This window comes from Octodon degus, unplaced genomic scaffold, assembly GCF_000260255.1.
Source record: "Octodon degus isolate 3935 unplaced genomic scaffold, OctDeg1.0 scaffold00100, whole genome shotgun sequence".
NCBI lineage: Eukaryota > Metazoa > Chordata > Mammalia > Rodentia > Octodontidae > Octodon > Octodon degus.
In genome coordinates this window covers 3,437,441-3,448,162 of record NW_004524676.1, presented here as the reverse complement: position 1 = coordinate 3,448,162, position 10,722 = coordinate 3,437,441, and positions in this window count along the sequence as shown.

Sequence of the window (10,722 nt, the reverse complement as noted above, 5' to 3'; positions counted from 1 at the left end):
GATAGGAAATTAACGAATGATTTCTGTATGATGGAAGTGGGAATTGAGGAAAGACTGTGAGGGAAATGTGTAAATATCTGTATATGAATGTTCTTCCTACAGCAAGAATATGACACAGGAAAAGACTACTGGAAGAAAAGAAAGTGAGAAAGACAAGAGGAAAGGTGGGAGGAGTATAAGGAAAGAGAATGATATCAGCAAAGAAAAAGAAGGGAGAAAAACAAAAGAAGACAGCGATATTGAAAGCTAGTAAGCAAGAGTGTTTATCATACTATTCACACACTGACAAATTTGTCAGTAAGTGATGTGAAAGTACAACCTAACAAAACCGTAGCACTGCATTACAAACGCATGCACATAATGCATACATATTTTGCCTGGAAATACACAATATGGTGATAGTGGTGGGAAGGAGTTACAAACTGTGTATAATATCTTAATGCCTACTTGTAACACAGATAAAAAGTCAAGTTTCCTTTGGATTTTACACTCAGATATTTATTCAGAGAACATCAAATGTCCAAATAGTTTACACCTTGCGTATCAACTTCTATTAGGTTTAAAATATAATATCCACACTGGGTGTGGTGGTACAAACCTGTAACCCCAGCACTCAGGAGGCTGAGGCACCAGGAGCGCAGTGAGTTCAAGCCCACCCTGAACTACACAGTGAGATCCTGCCTCAAAACAAAATGAAACAAAACAACAAAAGTATTTATATATATATAACATCTAAGTAGGAAAAAAGGCTAAAGTTTTAATATCAATCAGAAAGGTTAAACCAAAAAGCTTATCTTTAAAGCTATCTATAGTGGATTTTTTTTCTTCTAAAGGTTAGCTCTGATTTAATAGTCTTGAAAGAATTTTATGGCATTGGTTGAGATCACTGAATGCACATGCATGGCACAATGACGAAAGCCAACATAAAACAACTACCAGTATCTCCAAAATAACTTTCAGTCCCCTGGGAGACTTTAGAAACAATCTCTGGTGTATTAGATGACAAAAAGTTTTCCAACTGTACACATACTAAAACCTTTTAAAATCTTCCATAAGGTAATGATTTAAACTCCAAAATAAGGTTGCTATCTAATCTGTGTCATGTCAAAGAAACTGGGTTAGACAAACTTAATTCAAAAGAGGAAAGATTCATTTTGATAACATAGAGAAACATTCCACATATAGGTGGCTTTAAAGGCATTAATTAATGAGCTGAAGGTTGAACAGAGTTAGAGAGAATTTCCCCTGAAAACAAATATGTGAAATGATGAATTGTTCTCTAATTGTTAATCTAATTTAGTAAACTTATGTAGATGAGCCAAAAAAACAAATTTAATGTATTCCTCATCCAACAAGATCTTTCAAGAATTACTTTTTCAATGACCAAACTATATGTTTTGTCTGGGAAATGTCATAACATCTGGTTTAAATAGCTGCATGTTATAATTTCCAAAGTAATTCAAATCCATTTCTGAGCACTCATTTCAGTTGGAACCACGTACCTGTATTGCAGTGATTATTTGATTAGAGTTTTTCTCATCCTGTGAGAGCAGGGATGTTGTTGGTTGATTGGTTTGTCGGCTGTTAGCACAATGCCTGGCATATACTGGTACTCAGTTCTTTGAGTGGCGTGTGAAGTACTGTAACCGATTTCCCTTCTGCTTAATGGAAATCTTTCTGAAGGAAAGAGATGCTGTTAAAATTCATTGATTGATTTGTTTACTCGACAAATATTTATGTGGATGTCAGGTATTACAGTATGGCATAAATAATGAATAGACACAGCCCTTGCCCCCAAAGAGGAGTTTTCCACATGGTGGTTAAGAACTTACAAACTTTCTATTTTAACATTTTGTGCACAACTGTAATTATACTTTTATAATGGTACTGTGTCACAAACCTTGCGTAGGCCATTTTCTCACTTTATTGTAACAGTACAAATGTGGTTTCCATTTTACACATACAGACTCAGACAGAAAAAAGTTATGCTTTGTATATCATTTAAGGAATATTTATTGAGTGACCATGTGTTTCAGTAATGATTGTAGGAGCTGAACGTGTAGAAATGAACAAAACAGAGAAGGCTACGTAAGTATGCATGTATGACTATCATAAGTTGTCGTAACTCTTTAGGGAGGATACCTAGAAAGGCAATAGCTGGACCAATGGAATTTCAATTTTTAGGTTTTTGAAGACTCTCCTTATTAATTTTCATGTGGCTGAACTAGTCAGTACTGCTGCCCAAGCCAGAGGGTCCCTTCTTCCTTGCAGCAGCACTATCATTTGTTATGTTCTGATTTCTTGATGAGGCCCCTTCTTTCTGGGGTAAGCTGGAATCTCGCTGTTGCTTTAATGTGCATTTCTCTCACAGTCAGCAATGCTGAACATTTCTTCATGTATTAATTGGCCATTTGTATTCTTCTCTGAGAAGTTCTTATTCATTTCAGTTGCCCATTTTTGACTGGGTCTTTTTATTTTGGGGGGAGGTGTCCAATTTCGTGGGTTTTAATACATTCTTGGTATTAGAACTTTGTCTGAGAAATAGCTACAAAATTTCCCCCTTCTGTAGGTTGCCTCTTCACCCTGTTGACTTTCTTTTGCTGTGCAGAAGCTATGTTGATAGAATTCCATTTGTTCACTGTTGGTACTATTTTTCCTTCTGTTAAGGTTCTGTTCAGAAAGTTCTTGAATGCACCCATAGCTGCAGGAGTTTTACCTATTATATCTCCAGAAGATTAACTGTTTCTGTTTTAACAATTAGATTTTTAATCTATTTTTATTTTAGTCTGGTTCATGATGAGAGATAGAGGTCTAGATTCAAACTTTGCAATGTTGATAAGCCAGTTTTCCCAGTACCATTTATTAAAGAGGATATCTTTCTTCCCAGGTATGCTTTTAGCCCCTTTCTCAAAGATCAAATAGTTGAATGTGCTTGGGAATATTTCTGCATTTTCTATTCTGCTCCGTTGATCCACATATCTGGTTTTGTGCCAGTAATATGCTGTTGTTGTTGTTGTTGTTTTTTTAACTCACTGTGGCTTTGTAATACAATTTCAGATCCAAGATTGTGATGCTACCTGCCTTACTCATATTACCAAGCATTGCTTTTGCTATTCATAACAATTTTAAGATTGTTTTCTCTAGTTCTGTAAAGAATATTGTTGGTATTCGATTGAGATTACATTAAACTTCTATATAAGTTTTGGAAGCATGGCCATTCGAATCTATTGGTTCTGTCTCTTCAGGAACATAGAATAGCTCCATTTTCTGATTTCCTCTGGACCGTTCTGTAGTATAGAACAGTTCTTTGTAGAGTCTTTCATTTAGTTAATTCTTCAACATTTAATTATTCTTAGTGCTATTTTGATGGTGCTTTTCCCTAATTTATTTTTGCAGGAGTTATTCGTGTCCAATAATAAAATTTTTTTGATTATTTTTATCCTGCTGTATTGCTGAATTTGGTTATTAATTCCAGGAGTCTTTTGATAGAATTGCTTAGGATTTTCTATGTAGAGGATCATGTCACCTGCAAGTAATGATAATTTGACTTCTTCCTTTGCATATTACTTTATTTTTTTTTCTTACCAAATAGCCCTTGTTAATGCTTCAAGTACTATGTTTAAAAGGAATGGTGGTAGTGGACATCCTTGTCTTGTTTCTGATTTTAGATGAAACACTTTTCACTTTTCCCCCATTAAATTTACTAGTTTTGTCCTAGAAGGCTTTTACCAGATTGAGGTAAAGTACTTCTATACCTATTTTCTTTAGTATTTTTATCATAAATGAATGTTGAATTTTGTCAAAGGCTCTTTCTATGTCTTCTGAGATAATAATGATTTTGTCTTTGTTTTTCCTTGTATGATGTATTGATTTTCATATTTGGTTCAGCTTTTTGCATCTGAGATGATGCTGTTTGATCACAATGTGTAATCTTTCAGATGATTTGTTGCATTCTGTCTACCAATATCTTGTTGAGGATTTTTTCTGTATATTTATTAAAGAGATTGGCCTACAGTTCTTTTTTTTTTTTTGGGGGGGGGTCCTTTCCTGGTTTTTGAATCACAGTAGTGGTAGCCTCCAGAAATGGCTTTGGGAATATTACTTCCTTTTAATTTCATTGAAGAGTATGGGGAGTATAGATGTCAGATTTTCCTTGAAGTTTTTGTAGAATTAAGCAGTCAATCCAACTGGACCTGGCTTTTCTTGGTGGGGTTTTAATTGCTACTTCTATTTCATAGCCCATTTTTGGATTTCTAGTGTTTTTGTCTTCTTAGTTTATTTTTTGTATTTTATATGTTTCTAGGAGTATATCCCTTTTTCCTGAATTCTCATGTACTTGTATATTGGTGTGCAAATAATCTTGTAAATTTCAGCAATGTCTATTTTAATTTCACTTTTTCATTTCTGATTTCATTGTTTGGGCCTTTTCTTCTTCGATAAGATTAGCTAAAGATTTGTCTATTTTGTTTATTTTTCAGAGGACCAGTTCTTCATTGATCTTTTTGGTCTCTATGTCATTAATTCTATTATGTTCTTGATAATGTCTTCCCTTTTCTTAGCTTTGAGTTTGGATTATTCTTATTTTCTAGTACTTTGAAATGTATTATTGGGATTGGTGGGGCTTTCTCTGTTGTATCAACTTCGCTCTTAGGACAGATTTCATTGTGCCCTGTAAGTTATGGTATGTGGTTTTGCCCTTGTATTTTAGTTATAGGAAGTTTTATTTTTTCAATGCTTTTATACATAATAGATTGATTATTTAGGTGTATTATTGTTTAATTTCCACTAGTTTTCATAATTGTTGTTTCTTTGCCAGTGATTTCCAGCTTCATTGAGCTATGATATGATGACATGTCTGCTAAAATTATAATTCTTTTTTAAAAAATTTTAATTCCTTTGCACTTACTTAACTATGTTTTATTGCCTCATACATAGTCTCTTAGAGAAAGTTCTATGTGCTGCTGTGAAGGGTGTGTATTTCTCTTGTTGGTTGAAACACTTAAAATAGCTATTAAGTTTATTTCTTCAAAAGTTTTTGTTCAATTCAAATATTTCCTTCTTGATATTTTGTTTAATTGATTTATATAATTGTGATAGTATAGTGTTGACATCCTTGATTATCATGGTGTTTGTGTTTATTTGATCTTTTATGTTCTATAGTACTTGTTTTATGAAGTTCAATGTGCTACTGTTTGGTACATGTGTTAATTATTGGTGTTTCTTTTTATTGAATTCTTCCCTTAAGTAATAGGTATTAACCTTCTTTGTCTCTTCTGATTGGTTTTGACTTGAAATCTAATTTGCCTGAAAATAGAAAACTCCACCTCTTTTTATCAGGTTCCTTTTGCATGGAATATTATTTTTCCATACTTTGATATTTAGTCTATGGAGTTCATTTTGGGTTAAATTTGCTTTTGGACACAGAATACAACTGGATTTTGATACATTCGGCCAATCTGTGTGTTTTGATTGGAGAATTGAGGCCATTCACATTGAGAATTATTCCTGCCACTGCTTTATTTTCCCATTGCAATTCCCTTTCTCTTCCTTCTACTTCACTTCTTACCCACACCACTCTAGGATTTGTTTTCAAAAAATTTTCTTTTGATTTTTCCGGTAGAAGTAGCTCATTTCAGTACAGTGGTCCATGACAAGTCAGATTTTCAAGTTTTGGAGGTCAAAAGTGAATCATCAGAATACTCATGAGTGGATGATGAAGAGATCCATTATGATATAACATGTATTTTTCATAACTGAAATGTGTTCTGAGTATGATGATATTGATGAGGATGACTTTGACATTGGCCAGGTGAGCCAACGTTCCTGTGAAAGTGAAATGGAAAGAGGATCATCTCTTGCAGACACATGGAATGCAGACCTCCTGGATTCAGATGTTGGAGAAAAACACAATGTGAGTATATGTGTGACGAGTAGGAATATTGAAAATTTTCATGCAACCAAATGGAATGGCCCAATGTATTTATTATTGGCTGAGACTTGCAGGTTGATCATAAAGAAAGCTGCTGTTGCTAGTACTGGGACCTCTTTGGTTAACATCTCTTTCTGATGATGGCCTCTGGATGCAGCTATTTGTCTCTGTCTCTGTCCCAGAATTCAGTTATCTCTGTTTATTTGGGAGGGGAGATTGCAGCAAGCCTTTTATCCAGTTCTTCAGGAATCAGTCACAATACTGTTAATCTTATGAAAGCAATCCAGATATTGGCATCCCAAGAAAACCAACTAATAGTGACAACAATGTCACCTTGGCTATAGTAATAAAATCAGTAACTATAATAACATCAAAGACCAATAGGATATTGCCAAATCCTAAGAAGCAATATTGTATTACCCCTTACCATGGAATAGAGATCTATAATTAGTAGATTAGTGTAATTAGTGTAGTATATATACTAACACTAACCAAATATTGACCTGTAGTAAATATCTACTAAATGGAACAGCTTTACCTCTACTAACATAGCATAGTACAGTATTTAATAGTAATAACATAGAGTTAATTAGCTAGTTAAAGATTCATAAAGCTTGATAGTTACACTAGTAGACGAAGAGGGGTTGCAGAACCAGAGAATGATAAAAGTAAATTGTGAAATATTAATCAGTGGAAGATGAGGAGAAGGGAAATATTGGATAGGTAATCCTATTAAGGAGGAAAAGGGAATTCATTTTGTTAGAAACTAATCAGAAAAGAATTAGTAAAAAAAAAAAAAAAAGTAAAGCAAACCAAAGAACAAAATACAGGACATAAATGATAAGAAAGAGAAGAGAAGAGGAAAACAAAAAAGAAAAGAAAAAAGGAAAAAGGAGAAAATATCCCAGCCTCTCAAAAACCAACAGAGGAAAATGAGACATGATAAAAATTTTTTTAAAAAATATTTCAATGTAACAATTGAATAAAAAAAAGAAGTTGTACTTTTGAATACATGACTTCCTTTCAGGATCTCACATCTGCGATCCAGTCTGTGATGGTTTTCTCCTCCTAGCGGCAGTGTCTGCAGGCTTCCAAGGTGCTCCCCCTATACCTTCGGGCCCTCTATTGGTCCATCCCAGACTGGTAACTGCAAGCCCAGGTGTGTCCTTGCTGACACTGATAAATAGGAAAGACAGTCATCCTTGTGGTTGGTGCTGGGTGCAGGCGCAGAACGAGGCTCTAGACAATGTCAGCGCTTGCTGTGCTGGCTTATCCTGTGGGGGCAGGGCCCATTTCCTTCTTAGTCTAAATGCCTCAGGGGACTGTGTCCAGGCTATACCCTGTCTTTAGCAGTCTCTCTGGCATCTCCCATTCAGGCCTTGCGAGGACAACCTGAAGCGGCTGGCCAGGTCCTTTCTGCCTGAATGTGCTGGCCCTCAGGGCTTACCCTCGCCCCCAGGACATTGTCCTTATCCAGGGTCAGTCTCTCTCTATATAGTTTTTATTAATTTTATTGAAAAACAAATAGCAATGAGACAGTTTCAATAATTAATACATTGTATATTGTTGTCTTCGTAGTGGTTATTCATTGTACAAGATGCAGACATGATATCCTGTCCAAACACTACTAGTACAAATCTTTCTTCTTATTGAATTAAGAGAAAGTAGCTATATATCTATCCTAACTATTTTGTATATACAGATACAAAATGGTCCTTCATTTGTACACCCCTTTTTTTTGTTTAGTTTTGTCAGAGGTAGGTATTCCATTGCCATTTAAATATTGTAGGTATGTGAATTCAGCAAAATAATCCCATGTAGTCCTGTATTCCATAATAGTAGTGGGTTATCCATAAGTCTGGCAATGTCAAAAGTTGATGACTTGAGCCTTTTATAGCTCAGCATATTAGTATGGCTTTACTTTTTATACCTCATTTTTATACTTTTCTGCTGAATGGTTAAGACCAAGATAGAGCAAGACCTATATAACAAGAAATGTAACCTTTGTATCTGACAAGGTCAGTTAAATCCCCTCAGGATTTACCCTGAAACCCTGTACTGCAGTTTATAGATCCTTTGTCAGTGTCAGCCATGTGGATGAGTCATAGACATTGCTTGACCAATTTGCTCTCTGTGAAAGCCTGAGAGAATGTTTTCTCTTCATGTGACTCTCCTTGGGTTAAGCTCAACTGCCTATGTTATGTGGTAATAATACCATTAAGCTTCTCTTCTGGAGGGTTAACAACTTAAGTTTGCAGACCAAAAATTAGAGAAAAAGAAGGGCTGCAAGGACAGCCAACATTTTGGCCCTAGCCTTTCAAGGTCAGTGAGGACTCAGGACATAGGAGAACCTGTACTGTAACATCATGTAACTGAGTTGTGTCCCAAATATACTGATCAAGGAGATTATGGGGACACAGAGGAAAGTGATTGATGAAGTGTATATTTCAACAAGGAGAAGAAAAACACAGAGCCAGTGTGGAGTTGGTGGATGGTTGTCCCATGGGCTGGTGAGCTGGTGGCACACTGATTCCACTGTGGCCAGTGGCGTGGTCCTGCCATGGGCCAGTAGCCTTGAATTAAATCTTTAAAAACCCAACCTGGTGCCACTCGGTGCACTTACCCCTTAGTTCATTTGTTGATTCACTAATTATTTTTTAAAAACTCTATTATTTTTATTTTGGCTTTTTAAAAATTGTGGTTTATTTTTATTTTGTGGTACCAGGAATTGAACTTGGGACCATGTGTTTGCCAGGCAGGTGCTTATGCCACTGAGCTATCTCCCCAGCACACAGTTTTGGCATTTTTAAAAAACTGAATTTTGGTTTTGTGGTTGATATAGTCTGCTTTTGTCCTTTTAACCACTGCTGAAATCTTCCCTGTGTAGTAGCTTAGGTTCTTGTGTTGACGGCACCTGAAGCTGTTATTTCCTTTTGGGTACTGTCTTTGGCATCCTGTAAAAACCCAAAACAAAAGTCCCAGCCTCTCTACTGTTGGTGTTTGATTTTTCTGCTCATGTTCTTTTCTCCTTTACCAAGGTCACGTGATTTTCTTTTTCCTGTATGACTTGTGCATTGTGTATGGTCCCAACATAATGAAATCCAAGTGCCTGGCCTGCTCTAACACAATGCCAGTAAGTTGTTTGGCTTTTTCTTTCCAAATCCTTGCTATTGTGTTCCTCAGAATTGTCAAGAGAATGGAAGTAACTTAAAATGGCCCGTCCTTTGCTCTCCCAGACAACTGACTCTTGATGAAATAATGAAAATACCGTAAGAACAGTTGTTCAGGGGCCGGGGAGATGGCTCAGTGGAATAAGCACTTCCCTGGCAAGCGCAAGGGCCTGAGTTCAATCCTCGGTTCCACAAAAAAAAAAACAAAAAAAAAAAAAAAAAAAAAAGTAAACAGTTGTTCATCTATGAGTGTAAGGAGCCATACGAGGTTGGGAAGATCTTTGGGTGTTGGCTGGTTTCATTTCTCCGATTCTTTTCCTTCAGCCTTCTCTTAGGTCCTATGAGCTGTTGGCTTTGACTTACCCTAGCCATGTTTAGTTTTGGTTGTTACTAAAGAATCCTAAACAATACAGGATTATCCCCCTCCCTGATTCCCACTAATAAATTCTCTCAGAAAAGACGTCCTGTTAGGAAATACATATTGAAGCTGATAATGAATGTCACTCAGGGTTTTAATAGTGGACTATGTCATTCATGCCAGACAATTGCACTTTTATAAGAAATGGGTTCGTGGAAGAAACATTTTGTGGTAGTGGGGCCAGGTCTCCTTGAAAGCTGCCCGTATCTGTCCTGAGCTCTGTTTCTCACGGCTGCGGAACCACGGCTGGCATTCTCAGATTATACCTATGAGCAAAGACTAATGTGGAGAGTTGCAGACTTGCTTTCAGATTTGTGTTCCCTAAAGCACTTAAAGCTTTGGTAAACTGAATTTTTAACTTAACCCAGCTCTTCCCTTGTATATTTTACCTTTCTGTTTCCCATATAAGTTTATTTTTTTTTATTTTTTTGAAAATATTGTCAGGAATATATTTTGCTCAGGCCCCGAATCTAGAATACAAAAATGCATCGTAGATTCAGCAATAACTGACAAGCAACCCAGTCAAAAGTGAGCAACTAATTTAAAGAACTCGTCTGACAAAGTACATTTGATGGATATTCAACATATGAAGTGCTCAGTTTCAGTCATCATCAGGAAAACGCAATATAGAATCATGCCCTGCTGTCTCTCGAGAATGTAGAAATTAAAATTACTAACATTGCAAATATTGAAACAGATAGTAAACAACCAGAAATCACAATGTGTGACTGAAAAATGTACAACACTGCTTTAAAATTGTGTCTATTTCTAATAAAATTTAAAAGTAATTTGTCTTGTGAGTCATTAATTCATGTCTAGGTTTCTACCCCAGAGAATACAAATTTATATGAACATAAGAAGTATCTAAGCATCTTTATGGGTAAATTATCCGAATGTAAGGCACATGGATAGCTGCCAGAAGGAAAGCGCATAAAAATTGGATTTATATGTACAGCGGAATGCTACTCAGCAGGCAAAATGAATGCACAACCACTACACATAGAATTAGGAGGGAAGGCACCTGGGTAGAAAGGGGAATAAATGCCAGGCATGAAGGTACATGCCTGTCATGGCCTCACTTGGGAAGCTGAGGTAGAAAGACTGCTGTGAGGCCAGCCTGGACTAAACAGTGAGCTCCAGGCCATCCTGGATTGCATAGCGAGATCCTGTCTCACAGAACAAAGCAAATAAACACAAGTGTAGTC